The sequence below is a fragment of the Numida meleagris genome, chromosome 1 (assembly GCF_002078875.1).
Source record: "Numida meleagris isolate 19003 breed g44 Domestic line chromosome 1, NumMel1.0, whole genome shotgun sequence".
NCBI lineage: Eukaryota > Metazoa > Chordata > Aves > Galliformes > Numididae > Numida > Numida meleagris.
This window is the reverse complement of record NC_034409.1, coordinates 188,419,424-188,442,084: the sequence shown is the minus strand read 5'-3', so window position 1 is coordinate 188,442,084 and position 22,661 is coordinate 188,419,424. Positions and strand designations below refer to the sequence as shown.

The 22,661-nt window shown below is 42.7% G+C and overlaps 2 long non-coding RNA genes across 3 annotated transcripts in view; one reads left to right on the top strand and one right to left on the bottom strand.

Annotated features, from left to right (window-relative positions):
- LOC110391078 lies at window positions 3,189-21,182 on the top strand. Its single transcript, XR_002433969.1, has 3 exons — window positions 3,189-4,393; window positions 9,876-10,055; window positions 20,252-21,182. It is a non-coding gene; the product is annotated as an uncharacterized LOC110391078 (long non-coding RNA).
- The window catches only part of LOC110391086, a 33,408-nt gene continuing 16,726 nt past the window's right edge, over window positions 5,980-22,661 (bottom strand). The window contains exons 2-3 of one of the 2 annotated variants that reach the window (XR_002433975.1): window positions 14,650-14,735; window positions 5,980-14,570 (exon numbers count right to left, since the gene is read on the bottom strand). This is a non-coding gene — a long non-coding RNA (uncharacterized LOC110391086). Of the gene's footprint in view, window positions 14,736-22,661 lie in introns of both variants that reach the window. The other variant, XR_002433974.1, reaches the window with a different exon arrangement.

Genomic DNA, 22,661 nt, shown 5'->3' with positions numbered 1-22,661 from the left:
TTTAGATACTGAAAGGCCACTCTCAGGTCTCCCTGGAGCTTTCTCTTCTCCATGCTGAACAGTCCCAGCTCTCTCAGCCTGTCCTCATAGCAGAGGTATTCCATCCCTTGGATCATTTTTGTGGCCCTCCTCTGGACACGCTCCAACAGCTCCATGTCTCTCCTGGACTGAGGACTCCACATCCAGACGCTTCCACATCTGTGAGGTCTCACCAGCACAGAGCAGAGGGGCAGGATCGCCTCCCTTGCCCTGCTGGCTGTGCTTCTTTTGATGCAGCCCAGGATACAGTTAGCATTCTGGGCTGTGAGGGCACATTGCTGGCTCATGTCCAGCCTGCCATCCACCAGTGCATCCGGGTCTTTTTCAACAGGGCTGCTCTCAATTCTTTCATCCCCCAGTTTGTATTGGCGATGGGGGTTGCCTCAATCCAGCTGCAAGACCTTGCACTTGGATTGTTGAACCTCATAATATTCTCTTGGGCCCATTGCTCGAGCCTGTCTAGCTCTGTCTGGATGGCATCCTGTCCCTCAGGCATGTCAACCACACTACGCAGCTTGGTGTCATCTGCAGACTGCTGAGGGTGCACTCAGTCCCATTGTTGATGTCATTGATGAAAATGTTAAGAGCACTGGTCTTAGTCCTGATCCCTCAGGGAAATGCTTGTCACTGATCTCCATCTGGGTATTGAGCCACTGATCACCACTCTCAGGGTACAATATCGTAGCCAGTTCCTCATCCATCAAACAGTCCACCCATCAAATCCGTATCTTTCCAGTTTGGAGAGAAGGATGTTATGGGGGACCATGTCAAATGCGTTACTGAAGTCCAGAGAGATGACAGCAACAGCTCTTCTGTTGTCCACTGATGCAGTTATACCATCGTAAAAAGTCACAAAGTTGGTCAGGCAGGACCAGACCTTGGTGAAGCCATGCTGATTATCCCATATTACCTCCCTCTGTTTCACGTGTCTTAGCATAGCTTCGAGGAGGATCTGCTCCACGATCTTCCCTAGCACAGAGGTGAAGCTAACAATCATCCAGGTCATCGATAAAAGACACTGAATGATACTGTCCCCAGTATTTGTCCCTGAGGGATGCCACTAGTAACCTTCTACCAGCTGAACTTTGTACTGCTTGATCACTCATTGAGCCAATGGCCTAGCCAACTTTCCATCCACCTTGTAATTCACTTTTCCAGCCGTTTTTCACCAATTTGACTGCAACAATACTTTAGGAACACATCAAAAGCTTTGTACAATATCCATAACTCCCCTTTTGTCCACGCAGCCAGTCATTTCATTGTAGAAAGCAATCTTTTTGCCCTGGTAAATCCATGCTGGCTGTTCAAAATCACCTTCTTGTCCTTCATGCATTTGGACATGGCTTCTAGGAGGATTTGCTCCACCACCTTCCCAGGGTCTAAAGTTAGGCAGACTGTTGTGTTGCTTCACAGCCCTTTCTTCTTGCCCTACATGAATGTAAGTGTGATCTTTAACCATCTTCACTCATCAGGAACCTCCCAAGATCACTGTAACCTTTCAAATGCAATAGAGAGTGGCCTTGCAGTGACATTGGCCAGCTCCTCCAGTAGCTGTTGGGGACTTCTTTATGTTCAGTTGGCTTCAGTGCTCCCTTTGCTGGATACTGCTTCACTCCCACACACTCTGCTAGTTGGCCTGGGGAACTAGGATGCCTAAGAGCAGAATGAATCTGAAAACCATGGTAGAAAAGCACTGAGTATTTCTATTGAGCCTTTTCCATGTCCTTTATCATCGTCTCCATTGAGAAACTGGCCCATATTTTCCTTTGGTAACAGTGTACCTACAGAAGCCTTTCTTGTTAACCTTCCCCTCCTGTCTGGTTCCAACTCTAAGCTGAGATTTGACTTTGCTAACATGAGGCCTGCATGCTCAAGCAATGTCTTTCTATTCCTCCTGGGCGGTCCATCTGTGCTTCCACTTTCTGTGTACTTTTCTTTCATGTTGGAGCTCAGCTGGGATTTTTTTCATGCATCCATGCTGGCCTTCTTCCATACTTCCTTGAGTCTCTGCACATCAGAGTGGACAGTTCTTTTTCTTAGAGGAGGTTGTCTTTGAAGATCAACCAGCTGCCCTGGGCCCCTTATCTTCTAGATTAGTCCCTCGTTGGATCCTGCCAAGAAGACCAAGTAACCCAATATCTGCTATCATGAAGTCCATGGCTGTGTTTCTACTAATTGCCTTGATCATTTCTCTCAAGATTTTTAGCTCTATAGTCTTGTGTTTGCAGCTGCCAAGACTGCGCCTTCACATCTTTTACCAGTTCTTGTTTGTAATAGGTCCAGCAAGACATCTCCCCGGCATCTTTCTTCCTTGATATGCTTCTGATCCTCTACATAAAACAGAAGGATCTCCATCTTTTTTCATCCTTTTGGTGGTGATTTTGACAAGTATTTGGTCCACGTTGCCCGGTATTTTTTTCTCCAAGAGAAGGCTGTACAAGATACTTAAGAGAAAATCTAAGAAATTGTGATGGTTTAAAAAGACTAACCTTCTGAGCAGAGTTATCTCAGAGTTTCTCTGCTATCTAGTTAATACTGAATTTTGCAATCCCAGAGATGAAGGGGCTGCACTGCGATGTAGATTGCTCTGGTATTTATGTTGGGCCCTGGCCTTGTGCTGCCGCTGTTTTTACAATGTCTTAGTTAACAGATATTTTACCTATGTACAGAGAGAGCTCTGCTTCTAAATTACCCAGTAACAGCATCTGCTGTATAAAAAGCGTTCTTTCTTATTAATATTAACTGTTTTCCATGGGCACATTGGTAAGGATTGCTGAATTAACTGGCAAAAGTAAATTTTTAATTTTGTTAGCTCAATGGAAAAATATAGCCATGGCAACTGAGGTGGATTCTGTTCCACCTCATGTATTGTCAAGAGCCCCGTCAGTTAAGCTACAATTACAGAGGCCGTTTTACTGGTATTTTTTTTTTTGTTAAGAATCTGAAAACACAGCTGGATTTTCAAACACCAGTTGAGTTTTTAAGTCTGACAGCTAATACCATAGTTTTTGACTTCTGAAAACAGCATATTTAGAAGCCGGTGAAAAACCATTGACACAGAAACCCATAGCATCGCTTTTGCATAATGGAAATGCAACGGCCAGAAAAGGCTGCAGTGTTTTTCCCCCTCTTGCTTTTGAAAGATTAATGGGCCAAACATTTTGCTGACTCATGCTCTGAAAGCAGGGAACAGCTCACACATTTAAATCTTCCTGCATAAGTTTAGGATGATATGGATAAAAGTCATATATTTTTTTCTTCTGCTAGAGCTAAAAACCTTCATGAAAGTGGAAGGTGTATCTGAATCATAAGATGAGACAGCTGAATTGATCTAACAGCTCAACACTGATAAAAGAAAGACATCTCTCTCCTAATTCTGGTCTTCCATCACTCCTCTTCCCTGGGCTCTGCTTTTCAAAGGCTATCAGTGATCCAGCTCAGCTCACTAACCCAAAAGAAAATTGATCAAGAACAAAGCAACTTGATATTTTCTCTTTAGCTAATGAAGATCATACTTCTGCAAACTTTCTGATGACCACTAAGATCTCCTCCTGATGTTGGTGGTGAGCTACAGATCAGCAGTCTCCTTAAACTTCACCATGTGCTCTAGTTTGTGGCTTTATCTTCAAAGGTGAAAGAGTTTGACCCAAGATATAGGACGATTTGTGCTACTTTAATAACTCTACCGCCATGATGACGGAGCAGCAACAACATGCAGTTAGCAACAAGAAAGCCTAAAAGCAAGTCTGTGGTTCCTCAGTCAGCAACAGTGGTGCTCAGACAGTCCCATCTCTGCCCATCTAACTAATTTCTTCTTCCACCTGCCCTCCTGTTCCGTGCCACTGAGCGATCTGTGTAGTTGTGTAATGAATCACACAGGCCAAACATTCCGAGTGAAGAGAACAAACAGTATTTCTCCATTTTTCCGAGTTGTATTCTATCAGCTCGCTCATTTGTTCACCATGCAGCTACACAAACAATTCTGCTGGCACAGTGCAGGGAGTGGCACGCGAACTGTCAGTGGGAAGAGAGGGAAATGGGAAGAAAAAAGCCAAGATTACTTAAGCCAGTATCATCACCAAATAAATCCTCATGGACCCACAGCTCATGTGAACAGAGCCTTTCATTTAGTTTATAGTGACCTTTCTTCCAGAATAACTTGTTCTGCATGTGAAGGAGCTTTCACTGAGCCAGAAAATCACATTTTTTCACCGTACGAAGCCTGTTTACAAAGGGATTTGAGACGCCAGTTTATTGAAGAAATCTGAGGGATCTGCAGCCCCACGCTGGCTCTGCATGAAGGTCCAGCAGCCATACCACCTCCGTCATCAACAGGAATTCAACTGCTGGTTTGGTATGTTAATTTTTTATCAGCAACTGTTAAAAACATCCTAATTGCTAAGGGCTAATATCTATCCTTTTGGACATCCAAGAACTTGCTCCTATAAGTGTGTATGGTGAGGTACTAAATCTATCACCGAAGCATTAAAGAATCTGAGGGGCCAATATAAGAAACTGATGTTCAGATAAACTGTATTTCACTTTCCCTGTCTGTACTGTGAACAGAAACATGTGGAGTTACCTTCTTAGAATCTTCCCCACATCTTCCCAAAAAGCACTGCAAAGATACTCCCCTCCAAAATTTGCCCTCAGCTTGGGAGAGATGCAACAGGTCAGGACCGTCCTCTGTGGAAGCCATGTGTTCCCATTACCTCTTGGTGCCTCTAGCGTAGAGTACTCATGGCCTGGCTCAGTCCATAACACCAGCAAATTCTCATAAATAAGCACCCCCATTATAAACACCAGGGAATTCTCTTAAATAAGCATCCCAGACCGTCTCTAGGGAAGTCAGTACAGACTCGGGCTTTGAGCCATGCTATCTGTTCTGCGTAATCAGCACTTGACAAAGGAGTGCCTCATGTGAAAAATATAATGGAATCAAATTTTACAAAATATGACTTTTGCCTTTTCCCATTAATATGTAACTTTTGCCTTTTTTTCCCAGGCCCCACCTTATTTTTACCATGACAATCCACTTTCCCTTAAATATTTTTCTATTGAAATAGCCACGCCCAACACTTAATCCAAAATGTTTTCCACTGAAACACACTCAGCCATGACTGTGTTGGCATCAGCTCCAGAAGCTGCAGTACTAAAATATCAGTGCAATGCTCAGCTGCAACAAAATCTGATGATTTAGAAACGTCTTACAGGCATACTTATTATTCTTTCTACTTCACGCTTTCTTTAGCTGCATGGTGCAGGACTTGTTTGCTTGGAAAAATGGTCTGGCTCCTAAGGTTAATGTATATTTAAATAAATAGTTTACTCTCTGCGCTCATATTTTGATTTCATTTTTCAGTAGTTACACTGGAAAAATTCCAAAGTAACCACAAAACCTTGTAACAGGCTGAAGGCACAGATTTACCACCGGTATTGAGCAGACAACAACCCAAAGCAGCAGCTGCTGGAGCAGCATCTATATCCTATCAACTCATTACTTTTCTTTGGCTCTTTCTTCTCCCAAGAATCCCATTCCGCAAGCCAGGGATCTACATGGAAACTTTCTATTCCTGAACAGTTCCTCTGGTTGCACCAGTCCATGTAAACTGTTAACTCTTCACAAAGAGGAGAGTCTTGAGTATTAGTGGCTTTTCTTCCCACTTAGTTTCACCCTATCCCAAATCAATGTAGCTGCAGGCTGCCACCAAAAAACGTTACCATTCCACAGTCCTTGATTCAATTGTGTGTTCCCTCCTGTCTCTTACACGCAATGGCAAGCCTAATTTATATTCATTTAAACTGCTTGGACCCACACTCTTAAATATGAGATGCACAAAACTAGTCAAAGACAGTGTCGATGCTAAAGAAAAGAGGCTGTTGGAGGATTCCTGCCTTCTATGTCATTTTCCTGTTGTACATAGGATGTGGACACACAGATTTATTGGGGCAAAGATTTATTAGCAGTATTTGTAGCTGAGGTCATACATATAATTGAATTCAACAGTGCAAATAAACTGGAGAGAGAGTGAGTAAGAGAGAGAGAAAAGGGGAACTCTTTGAAGTGGGCAACTTGGAAAAAAAATGTGGGGAGATAAATATCATCTCTTGGACCCCTTTCTACACTCCTCTCCACCCACTGTGGTGCTTTTCTCATAGTATCTGTACAGTTTTCATCAGTACCTACTCGAACTCTGTGGCTTGTAAGTGCTTATGTCGCAGGTGGTGCATGCTGGTTGGTTGTTAATCTTTGTGCCCCCTCTAATATAAACTAGAAGCAACAAACAAGGGTAGGAAAAGTTGGGGGAAAGGGCGATTCTCATGCTCGTAGCAATTACTTCCCATAAGGATCTGCCAAGAAAACTATCAAAGTTTGCAGGTGCAAGGTCATGAGAGTAACAGCATGAGAACAACATGAAAATGATAGAAAAAGATACTGCCCCAGAAGCTCTGGGAAACATTGCCAGGGTATCTTGGGCGAGAAGATACAGAGCTGGGGATGGAAAGCAGAGTTACAGGTGGAAGGCCCTTAGCAATGTGGACGGCTAAGGAAGCAAAGTCACTGATATAAGAACCCCAGTACACCACTGGTGTGTCCTTTTTATCAGTCACACAGCAACACACCAAGGTGATGGAAGGTATGATAAATGAGGCCAAAACATCATCCTAGGCAGATGAAAGCCAGTCATGAAACTACTTTTTTATGGACCCCTTTCATATGTCCAATACTTATCTTGAGCCAAAATTGGTGACCACTTAGATGTGTGATCAGCCAGATCAGGGATCTCATCAGACTGAAAGCTAACCAAGCCAAAAGGAATGTGGTATTTTTAAGAATACGTCCAGCATCAGGTAGAAAACTAGAACATGGAGGTGCACGGGGTCATTCCTATGAGCAGCAACAGGGGCTTAGTTTGTCTTAAACCTGTTGTGAGCTTACACTCCCAGCCATACTATTCTGTCCTCTTCCTTGTGTTGGCACAAGCTCGCATGGTGAATTAGCACAGGGCATGCACCCAGCTTTGGACTATACCCCTATTTTTGTTGTTTTAGTTTTCTCCCAGCCTGGTTTACCACTTCACCACGCAAGTGGTCGGTGGTGTTGGCTTGACAAAAGAGGCTGTGCAGGGGTATGAGTGAGTGTCAAATGAAACAAACTTCATGGAATGCTAGAATGGAAAATGGACCCATTCCACATGCAAATGACAGAGATAGGAAGGGACTGAAAGCACACTGGTACATAGGATTAGAATTCCAAAAGTTCCTCATATATTTCTCAAAGGCTCTGAAAATGGATTTTTAATGGTGATAAATTCAAGATAGTACCCTTAGGCAGAAATGGTCAACTGCACAAGCATGGGACAGGGAGCACACAAGTAAGGACCAGGTGTCTGGAAGGAGATTGAGGAGATTATAGCAGATATAAAGTCTTCCACTGCAGCTAAGGTCTCAACTGTTTATCCAGTTTCAGGCACTACAGATCCAGAACAGTATGACTCAATTTGAGAGTACCCAGAGAAGAACCAGTAGAAACAGTGAGAAGGTTGAAACCGTGACCTGCAATGGGGAAGCTGAAGGAATCGGAACTTCTTCCCCTAAACAACAGAAAGCTGAGATGAGATGTGATCATAGGGCATGAAAGAAATGAAAGACCAATGAAAAGAAGAAGTAATTTGTTTTTTATGGGACAAGAGGCAGTGGGCTTTAATTATAGTAAAGAAGATTCAGTTTACATATAGAAAACTTATAAGAATAGCCTAGTGCACAAATAGCATACATGCTAACTGTTCCAAATTAGGGTTTCATTCCTATATTCAGATTGCACACAGGTATCTAGCTTCATCCTTGCAAAGCAGCTGCACAGCTGCATGCTGAATTTCAAGCTGCGCTTGAAGTACTTCTTATCTTCTTATCCTCTCTTCTCCCACCTGACATCATTTATTTGTCAGTGTGCTGCACACTGCTGCACACGTATATGTGTGATCTTGTGAGATACTCATCTGAGATAGAGACAGCAGGATCACTGTCACGGGTTCCTGCCTAGCTTTGGACAACTCATTTTTTCACTTCCACGTTTAAAGCTGAAGGAAATAATAGTGCTCACTTCTTTACTAATGAACTTTGGACCCTACTGAGGAAAAGAGCTCTTTCGAGAGCTGCTCTGTTATTTTAATTTATAAAAAAAAAACAAAAAACGCAGATTTTTAGAGGCTTGGAAAGCTTTTGACATGACTTGCTGAGAAAATTGCAGATCTAAGACTACGTGAAAAGCATTTTACTCAGCCTTCATTCACATGTAGCATCTGTTCTATCTGACTAAATATGCTTCTTTCTATTTATCCTTCACTTGGTACTAAAGCATACTTTCTCTTCCCCTGATTTGTAGTTCTTCTTTTACGTAATGTAATCTGAATTAAACACAAAGAATGTTGAATTGGAGGCCGTCATAGTAAGAAGCTTCAGACAGAGAGAGACTGACCCCAAAGGAGAGTTCAGCAGGAGAGGACATCAGATCATCTGGAGCTGCAGTACTCCAGACAAACCATTGCCACAAGACACTGGCAAGGAAAGAATATGAAAGCATACCCTAAACATTTCCACAATGGAACTTTATAAAAGATGTTTCATTTATACTTTATCAATTTTTAAGACTAAGAGGAACATTATGTCATTTACCTTGACCTCCTTCTTAACACGCGCAACAGCATTTTACTGAGTTCGTTAGTGCTGAGCCCCAAATCTTGTGTTTATTGAAAGTATTTTCCACTAAGGCATCCAGCCCTGAGCTGAAGACTTGAAGAAATGGAAAACCTACCCGGGGCAGTCTGTTCCACCAGTTAATCACTGTCACAGTTGAACAATTATGCCTTATTTCTCATGTGAGTTTTGCCTGGCTTCAGCTCTTAGCCATCTCTTGTGATGTGTCTCTCTGCTTAGCTAAACGTAAAGAGGCTCTTTATTTGTTCATTTCTTCCCTGTAAGAATAAATGTTGTCAAGCCACCTAGTAGTCTCTTTCTTTATTTTCTTGTTTGTTTTTTTCCTGAGGATGAAACATTCACCTTCTTGAAGGGTACAAACAGCCGTGCATACTGTAAGTCGTTGTGGCTACAGGGGTTCTTGCTGTGTGTACCCATCACACATCTTGCCCTGTCCTACCTCTGGAGCTTATTGTCTGCTGGTCTCACAACCTAGTTTGGTTAGCTTAAGCTCATTAAGAGTAAGTGTCTGTCATTGAATGGGGCAGCTAGGCTGGAAGATCTCAGCAGCGCTAACCGTTCTGTGATTCTGCCAGCATCACCATTAGGTGGGTGGAGGAGGCTGGGGAGAAGCAGCTAGCACAGCTGAGTGCGGGAAAGGATGTCCATACCCAGCCACAGGGCTCTGATCACAGTTCTCTCACAATTTAAATCAGGCTGCCACAGCCCCGATCAGTCCATGGCTATATGATCCCACCCTGTTCCTAGCACCAACTCACGTACTCATGGCCCTCAGTGACCCAGTCTGTGGCACAAAATCAGCAGAAACTGTTCACTCCCTTTTTTTTCTTTTTTTCTAAAGTAGTTTCCTGCCACTTTGATGCCTTGAACCAAATCAAGGGACTGGACAAGTTCCAGTGTCGGTGCAATAGAGGACGTTGAAATCTGTGTGCATGTTATAGATGTCATCCCCTGCAGCCGTTTTTAATCTGCCATGAGTCACAGCCCTAAACACTCTTCTCACAGCTCATCCACAGAGCTAAAACCACCTTTAATCTGACCAGATTTCTTATAAAGTCAGGTTTCAATACAATACAGATGCATGAAAGAGGTAGTATTAAGACTGTTCTTTTTTTCAGAGGAGTGCTGCCTACACCTTGGACTACAAAATAGAGGAGAACTGGAGATCAATGTATTTTGGAGATCCCTGAAGATACCCAGTGGAATGCAGCCACTTTGTTAAAGACCTGAACTGGAGGCCAGTTTTCCAGAGGTCCCGGTTGGCAACCTTGACTCCAGCAGCTGCATATTGGGATAAGGTATGAGCTTCCGCAGGACAGCGCTGTTTTATTCTTGGCTCAACAATGAGATATTTAAGTCCTGGAAGAGCAAAGAAAGAGTCATATATTTTGTTTTAAGATTCGAAACAATGGCGATCGCCTGATCGAGCCTTTGTTTTACTTTATACAGAGAATGGAACTTCACAGTAAAAAAAGATATAAGAACATATAAAAGAGGTCTTTTCCAACCTTGGTGATTCTGTGATTCTATATAGCCTCTTAATGATACTCACGTTCACATACAGACTCCCACAGCAGATAAACAGGCTCTGGCTGTCAGGCTGCTGCTCACGATCATCTTCCCCTTTTGCACGTTCATGTCATATGCACTATGGTACTGATTCATAGCAAATTTCAAAGTAATAAATTCCTTACAAAAATCTTGTGACACATCCCACAGAGGGAGTAGTCTTTAAATCTTTTGAGCAAAGAAGTTAATTCACATATCTGTTTTTTGATATAATTCCAGGAATTATTATGGTTCATATTGGCATAGCTTTATTCTTTAGATAGATGTTGAAATATAGCCAGCTGCCACCAGCAATCTAAACAGAGTTATCATAGAGTTGTAGAAAGGCTTAAAGATCAGCTAGTTCCAACTCTCCTGCTGGACTGCCAGCCTCTAAAACAGGCAGCAGCTCAGGCTGCCCAGGGCCCCATCCAACCTGGCCTTGAAACCACAGCTTCCCTGGGCAGCCTGTGCCAGGGACTCACTGCTCTCTCGGTGAAAAAATTCCCCATAAAATCTAATCTAATTTTTCTCTCTTTTAGTCTAAAACTGTTTCCCCTCATCTTATCTCTATCAGACTGTGTAAAAAGTCAGACTCCCTCCTGCTTGTAAGCTCCCTTAAGTAATGGAAGGCAGCAATGAGATCTTCCCAGAGCCTTCTCTTCTCCAAGCTAAACAAGCCCACCTCCCTCAACCTCTCTACATGGGAGAGGTTCTCCAGCCCTCTGATCGTCTTCACAGCCCTTCACTCCATCAGCTCCGTACTGTTTCTGTGCTGGGGGCTCCAGGCCTGCATGTAGTATCCAGATGGGCCTTTACAATGGCAGAGCAGAGGGGGACAATCCCCTCCCTCTCCCTGCTGCCACCCTCTGTTGATGCAGCCCGGAATACTGTTGGCTTTCCAGGCTGCAGGCACACACTGCTGGCTCATGTTCAGCTTTTCATCCACCAGGACTCCCACCCCAAGACTTTCTCCGCAGAGCTGCACTCAGTGAGATCTTCTCCCAGTCTGTACACATACTTGGGATTGCTCCAACCCAAGCGCAACAGTTTGCACTCATGAGGTTTGCATGGGCCCTCTTCTCAAGCTTGTCCATGTCCCTTTGGATGGCATCTCTTCCTTCTGTTATATTGATGGCACCACACAGCATGGTGTCATCCACAAACCTGCTGAGGGTGCACTTGATCCCACTTGTCTGTGTCACTGATAAATACTGTGAAGAGCACTGGTCCCAAGACGGACCCCAGGGGGACACCACTCGTGACCTCCCCCTGGACATAATGCCATTGACCTCAGCTCTCTGGCTGTCCACTGAAGCTGTCACTCCATCGTAGAAGGCTATCCTTGTTTCTAGATTGAGAACTTAAAGAAGGATTTTCAGTACTAAAATCTAGAATTTTACAAGTTCACAGCAATTAAAGAGATGCCTAACTTTAAATGCATATGCACATACTGTTATCTAGCAAAGTATTTCAGCACCTTCACAGCTGTAATTACATATCATAGATGTATCAAAGTGTTTGACACTATGCTGAATTAGGACTTGAATTTAAGATTGCAAAGGAAGGAAGGCTAGAAGAAGGAAATAAAAAAACCCAGCAAATTTTGCCTTTGGAATCCTTTTTTTTTTTTTCAATTGAGAATGTACAGTTTCAGAGACGTCTGAGGACAGAAGTTTTACTACGCCCACTTTCCCATGTAATACCTACTCACTTGCATGATACACTGCAAGTGTCAGTGCAGTGAGAGGGAGGAATTGAAAGGATCTTTTATGAAGGATTTGTGGACATCACATCATGATTAATCAAATCTTGCTACCTCACGCTGCTGGCACTAAAAGCCAAACAAGGTGATTCAATATAGATGTCTAAATTTTTCTGGAATGAGTCATTATCTTTAATCAGGATACCCACCAATGTCTTGGTGCTTGCATAGGAATGAATCTGAATTGTGTTCTATTTAGTTAAATATTCTGTCCTGGTAATGGCCTGACCCTACAAAGCCAGGTGCATGAGTGTTTGTGGTAAGTGGTTTCCTCCTAGCAGTATAACTTACAGTTTGGCTACGTTAATGCCATGGAATTTTGGGGCTTATCTCTCTCCTGTACAACAATTTGATCTCTATTCCTTTACGTTTGCATATTTCATGCAAATTTTTCAGCACAGCTAATCTCTCACCCAGCACCCCATCAATCAATGGAGGTTGTACAGTGTTTATAATATTTCCTTCCATCCCTTTCATGCTGACTGCTGTTCCATTTCAGTGATTGTTTTCTTGTGAAAAGCACGTGCATGGAAGATTCCTTGTGTGCCTCTTTTGAGCGTTCATTTTATGCACTTCATCTTAGCCTCCCTTTTTTGTCCTGTTTCTAAAATTAACAGTTTCAGCTTTTTTCCTTTAATATTCACACTTTTCCATTCTTACGTGAGTTTTAATGCCCATCTTTCAGATTTTTTTTTCCTTCAGCTACATCCTTTTTTGCACACTGTGGCCAAGCTGAGCATATTATTCCAGAATAAAACCTTCAGAAAATCTTTGCAGTGTCTCCCGGTCTCTCCTTCCTTAAATAATACTGATTAGCCTGCAGGTTTTGCCTCCATGCTTCTCACCTCTTCCCCAGTTTATGAACATTTATAAATAAATCCATAGACAACACTGCAAACAAGGAATATAAGTAGGACCCAGGTGGCAATTGTACAGATAATAATAGAAGTTGTTTTTCTTATTATGCAAGCAAGATTTTAGTTTGGGTAGAAGATGCTTTATTGCTGTCTGTTTTATGACGCACTTCTTTCAGAGCAGTCGTGACACGTAGCAAGAGCATTTGTTCTCTCATTTGATCTTTCTCATCAGAAATGATCTCGGAACAGCATTCAAAAGCTCATTCAATTCCAGCTCCCTTGTTACCTGGCACAGGTTGCCCAAGGAGGTTGTGGATGCCCCGTCTCTGGAGGCGTTCAAGGCCAGGCTGGATGGGGCCCTGGGCAGCCTGAGCTGGTGGGAGGTGTCCCCCCACACCACAAGGGATTGTAACTAGATGGGCTTTAAGGTCCTTTCCAACCTAAACCATTCTATGATTCCATGATTCTAGTCTACGATTCTTCACTTCCTATTTTATCGGTGAATTCAGAGTGCTGCAATACAAGGGTGAGGCGTAACTCTCCTTTTTAGATGTGAGAGAATCTGCCTTATTTTGATCATCTTTCTGGTTTAGCTTTCCATTTTTAACTGTAGCCCAACCAGTATCCTAGGCAAAAAAAAAAAACCCACGGCTTTGCTACTAGCTGCGTACATCAGCTGCCCACGTTCTTTCTGAACAGTAGGCACTTTCAGTCTGTGACCTGATACCTCCCTCTGCATTCAGCTGCAACACTGGAAAGAGTTAGCACTCCCTACTGTTTTTTGCTGCCTCTCTTCCATGGATTCCTGACCTCTTGTATCTGTCAGCTGAGTTCTTCATGTAAACATTTTTAAACCCTTCTCAGGCAAAGTAACCTAGATTGTGAAAGTGAATTATTTAAGCTCCCTAAGCTAAGTTGTCTGTTTTTCATTCAATTGGGTTAGGAAGCATTCCGACTGCTTCAGAAGAAGAAATCTATGGAGCAGGCATTTTAGAAGGGTAGAAAGCATAGTAACTTACGGGGTACGGGGCTCAGGCAGAAGTGGTCACACCTTCCGCCAGAAGCTGGCTCTGGAGGAAAACATCTGTCTATAGGCTCTGTCTGGTGGATGGGCTGGCGTTAAAAATAGTCTTACAGGACCATACAACAATTCAATTGAGGGCCTTGGAGCGGGGGTTGCAGAAAATCTTCAGAAATTTCAGAGAAAGGATTTGGGTTTTTTTAGATCTTCGATAAGTTTCACTTTTTGTACTGAGACAGGAATGATCTAGAGGCTTCGTGCTGCCTTACTGCTCAGGCACAAGGACTCTCAGATCACAGCAGGGAGGGTGTTGCTTGGGGAGAACATTTACAATCAGACAAAAGAAATGCTTTCCAACTTTGCTCATTACACAGTAGAGTACTCATTGCCACAATATATCTCCTTGACCAGTGCTTAAAGATGGTTTCATGAAGAATTTGACTTGTAGATGCATTTCAAGATAATCAATACTTAGCACTGGCAAGTTTTCTGGAAAGAACATAATATGTTACACTTCACATTTGAACTTTGCAATGGGTCTACCAATATGACTTTCACACTGAGTGCATTTTCCTCCATCTGCTTTCTGCAACGCATCCTCTTCTGAATCTTCTGGAAATGGCTATTGTCAGAAACAGAACAGTGCATGAGATCAAGAACATCTCTACTGCATGGATTTTCAAGTATGGACGACCACTTACTATGAGATGTTCTCGTAGATGAGATGCATTGTGCTCATCTGCACAATGAAGAAATCATCAGGAGGATGCTTGACCTCTAACCTACCCTTAGGGAAGAAGAAAAGAGTTAAATGAAGCACCTAGTATTGATGTTCCTTTTTAAAGGCAAACACCAGAAAGCCCAAACACAAAATAAGCGTGAGTTCACCTCTTCTCTCAGCACTAAATGACTGAATGATCTTTTACAAGCATGCTCTGTAGTTTTATTGGCATTTCGTTGAGTCTTAAACCCTTTCAAAGTTCTGCAGTATCTCCAGTTTTTAAGATGTTATAATATTATTTTACACTGCCATATCTTCCTTCCTTAGTCTTTGATAGTAACCTCGTTTCTTTCCCCCATACTCAGCAGTTTCCTAGCATCCTTTCTGAAGAAAACTGATGCTAAGAAATAGCCTCATTTCTCTGCCTTGTCTTCTTTACTGTTCCCTCCATATCCCAACCACACTGTCAACAGGATTCACAGGCCCTTCTCCATTGCATTTTCTGTATAGCCCATGCAAAACATCATGTATATAGGCTGGAAAGCTAAGCAGATGCCGGATGAAATGTTGTCCTAATTCTCTCCCATGAAATCACTCTGCGCCCTGTTCCTGTGGGGCAGAACAGCACACGATTGCATAAAGGTGGAATCCTGATGTAGATGCTATAGATGAGCAATTAATATTCTTATTTTGCGGTTACATAATCTAAGCTGGAATACAGAGCTGCACTCAAATACCTCTGGGATTCATTTCCCCTGTTGTCCAGTTTTTATAACAGAGGTGACCATCTCAGCTAATCACCTTGGTGTCTACGTGTCGTCAGTGGAGGAGACAGCACCATTCATTCTGTCCTCTGTGTCTTGCTAAGAGTGTAGCAAAGGGATGCAATGCAATTCAAGATTGAATTGCTATCAATCTTGCAGTTAAGAGAAAAGGATAGGTTAACTCAGGGCTTAATATTGCAGTCTTTAGTTCCGCTCAGACAACGTTCATTTCTGGCATCTTGTTGAACAGTTCCTACTGAATAAGGTCTGAAATTTTAAAGTACAGTTCAAAAGATTTGCTCTTTGGACCAGTGCTGTGTTACATAAGGGCGACCAATTTCAAGATACTGTGCAGACTCCGCATTGTATCAAAACATTAGTGAAGAGGAGGAAAATGACAGTGCCTGGAACTGAAATCAAGTCTTGTGCAGATGTTACCAGAACATCAGGATCAACGGATTTGAAGTAGCAGCAATCGCTGCAATGCAATGACTGCCATCAGATAAGTTCACTGCCTCTCCTGAAAGTTGCTTGTGTGGGTGGGAAAACACTGAGCTGAAGATAAGGTCCTCCTGCACAGAAGTAATGTTGGGTACAGCACAAGTTGTTGCTGCAGAGCACAAGGGAGAGTTAGAAAGTCTGTCAAGCACATCCGTTGTCCTTGAGAAGGAGATGGCTATTTCCATTCCAACAGGTATTCCCCTCCCTTTTTCTTTGCACACTAAGAACTGATATTCTTGTATCTGGAGTCCTATTTTTTTTTTTATCAGAATAAAACATTCCTCACCACCTGCAAAAGCTTTTGGGAATCGTGCCAACATGATCAACAGCAGTTCCCACTGTCTAAAGCATGCTTAGCAGAGAACAGAAAGCAGTTATCTACTGGAACAGGCTGCAGAAGACGAGGCCGAGCTGTGGATGCGGCCTACAAAGGGCTTGGCAGGAGTCAGTGGGACTGCTGGCTGATTGCACCTCACTGAAGGTGGATGTTGCGAGGATTTCCGTTCTTGATGAAGCCCCTGCAGTCCTGTGTACCCATTTCTGTTCAGCCTCAGCCTACATCCACCCACATGGATGCATACTTTTGCCCTAGAGCACCCTAGGAAGATGTTTAGTGGGGATGTGCCCCTGAGCCAGTTCCCTGATCACCTGGCTGCGCCTTCTGACCCTGCTCATTTTTCATACGTTTGGGAAAAAGAAGCTTGGTGAATGCTTAGTCCTTGCCTCTCAAATTATTAATTACTGCCTTGTAGTGGTTTGATTCTTCCAGCTATGCCCAGCTAGATTTCACCGGAGATAAAACAGAAATGAGACACCACACGAAACAAAGACCTGAAGAAACTGCATCTCTGTAAATGACACCCTAGTTTCAAATGTAGAGAAGGGATCTTTGAGGAAAGGATAGGAGGCCTAGAAGGATCTTCAAACTAGTATATTTATCTCATAAGGCTGTAATCACAGCTGTGACTGCTCTACATGGGTTCTGTGCTAGGATGGTATTTGTTCACTGCTCTGTAACATGAGTGGAGGTTTTCTTTCTGATCTGAAGTAATGCCCTATGAGGTATTTAAAGGCCCATTGCAATAACTTTATCTGCTTATGTAGAAAAGCATCCTTTGGTAAAAATAATCCTTAGATTAATGACATAGCCTGACTGTGTTCTTCACAGACTAAATGTAGTCTATCGCAGGGCATGGCTGTATGTCACATCTTTTCTGGTGTGTTTTGTCCGTTTGTATTTATTTACTTCTGTGTTTGGTTTTGTTGTCATCACTATGACATGAGATATGTTAGACTGTGCATTTGATATGCATTCTATTTGGGACATATTCCAGACATGAAGGCTTGGAAAACTGTCTAATTTTACAAGTTATACCAGCCGATCTAATAAGAGATTACCAGTAAACCTTATCTCACCAGTACCTGCTTGAAGAGTAACCCATTCTGTCTGAACAACAGATGGCAGAAATCTGTTACAGTATGGAAGTTTTCTGCCTCCCTTGGCCACACTCTGAAAGGTGGTGACCTTTCTTTCCTAAAATGTGACCATGCACTGACACAAACAGAAAGAAAGAATTTTACAAAGAAGAGCACGTGTTTGCAGCAGCCTTTTGGCTTCAGAACTTAACTGAAGTTTTTCAGCTTGAGACATGAAAGAATCAAAACCAGAAGAATGAAGAATGTGTGACAAAAGGAGCACAGTGTTAGTGTTTATGAGAAAGGATGCTGGGAATCTTCTCAGCAAAGTTTTTTTGTGAAAAGTTACTTACCCCGAGTTTTCAAAATTTGTTTGTCTGGTTATTATTATTTACTTGTTGTTGTATGGTGGCCTGGGAGCAGTTGAGTTCAGCACTGCATATGCACAGGCAAATAGCTTTCCACTCTAAATTCAGGTCAAAAAACAACAGGCTTATATGAAGAGTAAAGAAACGATGCAACTGCATTAGTCAGCACGACAGCAAGTATTGCCAAGTATTTTCTAGGCATCGGGGCCAAGACGAGCTTGGAGAAGGAATCTGAAGGAGAACAATGATCTTGGCAGATAGATATTTAATGGGAACATTTTTTTCTGAAAACATGGCAAATGGAGTATCAGACAGAAGCAAGAACCACATTTTGGATGATATGAAGAGATGGAAAAGAAAACTCTGAACATCAGTGAAGGTTATACAGCTGAAATTTTATGACCACAGAAGGGGAATATGATAAAAAATATGGTATATGTGGCCATACATATACTGTATAGATTGTACATAAAGTCATAAACGAGTATCATACTCATAATTAGTTTTCTTGTAGATAATTTCTCCAGGTTGCTCATGAAAAAGACTTTAGGCTTGCACAGAAATGTTGTGTGTGGAGATGCATAGGAAAGGTTTTACTTTATCGTTGAGGAATCTAAACAGTTGAGACAGTCTGTATTTAAATGAATTCAAAAGAGGTCAAAAAATGTCAAAACTGATACCCAGCATATGGGTCTGATTGACAGGCAAGATCGTTACACAGTGCAGAGTGGCTGTGAAAGTGATGAGCAGGTTTTGGTGGCCAAGGCAGAAACGTCTCCCTTGGTTTGAAGGAGTATAAACCCACCACACATCCAGAGAAGATGTCAAACAAGGCTGAGGTTTTACACGGGACAGAAGGGATAGAACTCAGACATTACTATCGCATATAAATCTATGTCTGAGTCAATTCTGCAAGCAACTTCATAGACAATGAAAGTTTATTAAGTAGATTTTAGGATGCAATCCAATGAATTCAGGTTAAATATCCAACACATGCCAGTTCTGAATGAAAAGGTCCTAACTTTGGTCCCTGAAATGCTCATTTCTCCCCACTGACTACAGAAGACATGTGAGACATCTACTTTAGCCATGGATACCTGTGCTATGGATGCCTAGCATGAGGTGAGATTATTCCCAGCCCTTGAGGCAGACCTGGAGTAGAAGTGGAAGTCTCCAAGGTAGAGCTGGTAAATTAATACCCATGTGAGTGTGAGAATTCCCAGAAATAAAGTGCAAAGAGAACAAAGTCTGTGTGTTTGTGTGTGTATGTGCTGTTCAAAATTGTTGCTTTCAGAATGAACAGAAAAGTCCCTATTCTGAACGGAGGCTTGCACTGCATTTCAAATTGGATGCACCAACATAAGGAAAGCAACAGTGATTTCCCTGATGATTATAGTTAAACACTGTTCCAAGTACACTGTCTGCATATCCAGCAAATTCTCTTGGACATGGACATTTCCTTTGGCTCTAAAGTACTAAAGTACTAGGGCTACAAAGTACCATATAAGTGCATGAAATGTTCAGGCTTTTTCCTTTGAAAAGAAAGCTTTCATCATTGTAAAGCTCAGACATTAACGTATGTTTCTTTTACTGCTGGTAAGGACAGGTGGCTACTCTGTGCAGATCTGCAAATAGAGCAGATCTGGTATGCAATTTTAAGTTGTCTCCCATTTCCCACTCAGATATCTCACAGCTGTGGGTGAAGGCTATTTGAAGATAAGCATGTTTTGAAAAACAGTAACTTTGATAGAGAAAGGCAAAGCTCAACATTTGTATTAGAATCTCACCAGTACAATAAGCTGAATTGTACCAGGATCGATCCTCTGAGTGAATAAATAAGAATTGTGTGAATAAATGAAAGAATAAATGGTGTGAGGGAATAAATCTAAAGACTCTGGTCGTGTGGTAAATCACTGAGTTGTGCCTGGTTGCAGCAAAAGAATGGAAGAACTTTGTGACTTTCGACCCCTACAAATAAGTAGAGTTTCAGGAGAAGGGGAAAAATAAAAAATAAATAAATAGGATTTGTAGCTGCACTAATTCCTGTGGTTAGAAAGTATTTGGATAATGATGGGAGATCATTAATAACAACCAGGAAGCAGAGCGACAAACAACAAAAAATAGCAAGCTCAAAGGCAGTCAGCCCAGAGTTTTCCATCAAAGCTGGCTCAGAAAAAAACAGGCACATTCAAAATAACTATTGTGGATGAACTTGCTGCTGTGCTTCCACGGGCCGATGACTTTATGACTGCTTTGATTTCAGTGTGATGGAAACCCAGAGCAGCATGCTGTTGACACAGAGCCATTGTTTCATACCAGTGGATACACAATTGGATTAACGGGACAGGTCCAGACTGATTCAGATCAGAATCTGAGATTGGAGTACGCCAACTGGAGCAGAGTATTTGATCCTAGAGGAGACCTTTACCCCTGCCTAAGTCGCATCCCGTCACAAGTTTCTTGAAATAGAAAAAGCCACGTATGTAAACATATCCTGCTAGAATAGCAGATTCTCTTGTTGCTTATGTTTTAGTACCCACCTACAGATTTGGAAACGTCACAGGAATTTGTCCATACATCAAAAACTACCCAGAAGAGTTTTCTTTCCATGTTCTCACCAGTCATCTCTGCCCTTGTCTGAAGCTTGAAGAAAGTTTTCAATACAACGCTATCATTTAATGATGCATTCTCCTGCATCGGGGCCATTAGCAGACTGCGTAAGTACCCCGATGAAGTTCATGAACAGTTTGAATTAATTTAATTAACACTTGTTTCAAACTTTACGGTAAACTGTTAAACTGCAGAAATAGGAATGCCGATTCCTCCTGCGCACACTAGGAAAGCACTAGCTCCCTTTCAGAAAGGAAATCTAAATTCATCCTGAGCGTCATTTGGACGTCTGACTCAAAGGTTTAGTAGCATGTCTAGCCAAGCCACAGAACGCTTTCACATCTGGATGTGTCCCATTTGCTAAACAGCTTCAGTCTGCGAACAATTCCAAAATACACTGTGCTTTATTATTATAAAAGAATGTAATGTTATATAACCAAACGTGAAAGCACATATTGTGGGATATTTCAGAAAGAACAACATGTTAAAACTGCACTTTTAAAACAAGGTTTGAATTTAATGGAGAAAATGGCCTCAACTGGTCTGCATATGTCAATAGTTTACTTTACGTAATGGGCTGAGGTCAGAGCAGCCTGCCAGCAGAACTGTTTTTAAAATTAAAATCACACTGGTGGGAGGGGAGCAGCTTTCTGACCCTCAGAGCAGGGGTGGACCTGAGCCACAAATGTCAGAGTTGGGTTGTTCAGAAGTCCGAAGCACTGAGACCCCGGGCTATTGCCTCGATGCTTCTCTGAAGCAGACCTAGAAGTTATCCTCAGGTAATTGGGGCTGTGTCTCTCTTTATAGAACACTGCTTCTGCGTCATTCCCTTCGGAGTTGAGGGCAGCCGAAATATTGGCCAAGCCCATTCCAGGCCAATGTATATAGCTGTATATGGAGGTGGGATGTAGTAAAGGGGAGGACTGCTAGCTCAGACCTTTCAGAGGCCTTTTGGAAAAGCCTTTAATTTACCCATGACTCAGATTCCTGCCTATAAAACAGAGAAGCAGCTTTCACTCTAGAAGAGTGTTGTGAAAATAATGGAGAAATTAGTCTTTACTTGCAAAAGGCACCAGTTAGTATCACGACATTGTAGTAGAAAAAGCTTTTAAAATGTTCAAGCAGAAACTTTAAAGTAAAAGAGAGACGTGGACACCAAAGCAGACTCCTTCTTAATTCTTTGAGGTTTCTTTTATGTATCATAAAGACAGATAATTTACAAGCCAAATCGTTTGGTTTGGAGTTTTTGTCCTTTATTACGCTGCAGGATTGCCTTTCTCTCTCTCTCTCTTTTTTATTTGGTATATAATAGTTCATCAGCTAATCACAGAATCAGAGAAACCTTAAGGGTGGAAAAGACCACTAAGATCATCCAGTCCAACCATCAACCCATCCCCACCATGCCCACTAACCCATGCTCCTCAGTGCCACTTCTCCACAGCTTTTGACCTCCTCCAAGGATGGTGACTCCACCACTTCCCTGGGCAGCCTGTGCCAATGCATCACCACTCTTTTTGAGAAGAAATTTTTCCTGATATCCATCCTGAACCTCTCCTGAAATCATGGTCCTTTCTGTGCAGTTCTAGGCATGACTCCAGTCATGAGTGGTGTTCCCCAGGGGTAGGTACTGGGGCCAGCCCTGCTTAAAATCTTTACTGATGATCTGGAGGAGGGAACTGAGTGCATTCTCAGTAAGTCTGCAGATGACACCAAGTTGGGGGGAAGTGTCAACCTGAGTGAGGGTAGGAAGGCCCTACAGAGGGACCTGTACAGGTTGCATTGATGGGTCAAGGACAATGGGAGGAAGTTTAATGAGACCAAGTGCCAGGTGCTGCATTTTGGCCACAACAGCCAGGCAATGCTACAGGCTTGGGGCAGAGTGGCTGGAAGACTGTGTAGAGGAAAAGGATCTAGGGGTGTTGGATGACACTGGACTGAACATGAACCAGCAGTGTGCCCAGGTGGCCAAGAAGGTCAATGGCATCCTGGCTTGGATCAGAAACAGTTGCCAGCAGGAGCAGGGAGGTGATCATCCCTCTGTATTCAGCCCTAGTGAGGCCCCACCTTGAGTACTGTGTTCAGTTTTGGGCCGCTTACTACAAGAAAGACAGCGAGGCCCTGGAGCATGTCCAGAGAAGGGCATCGAAGCTGTGAGGGGTCTGGAGCACAAGTCTTATGGGGAACAGCTGAGGGAATTGGGATTGGTCAGTCTGGAGAAGAGGAGGCCCAGGGGAGACTTTATTGCTCTCTACAAATCCCTACAGCTCCCTGAAGGAGGTTTTGGCGACATGGAGATCAACCTCTTCTCCTGGGTAACTAATGATAGGACGAGG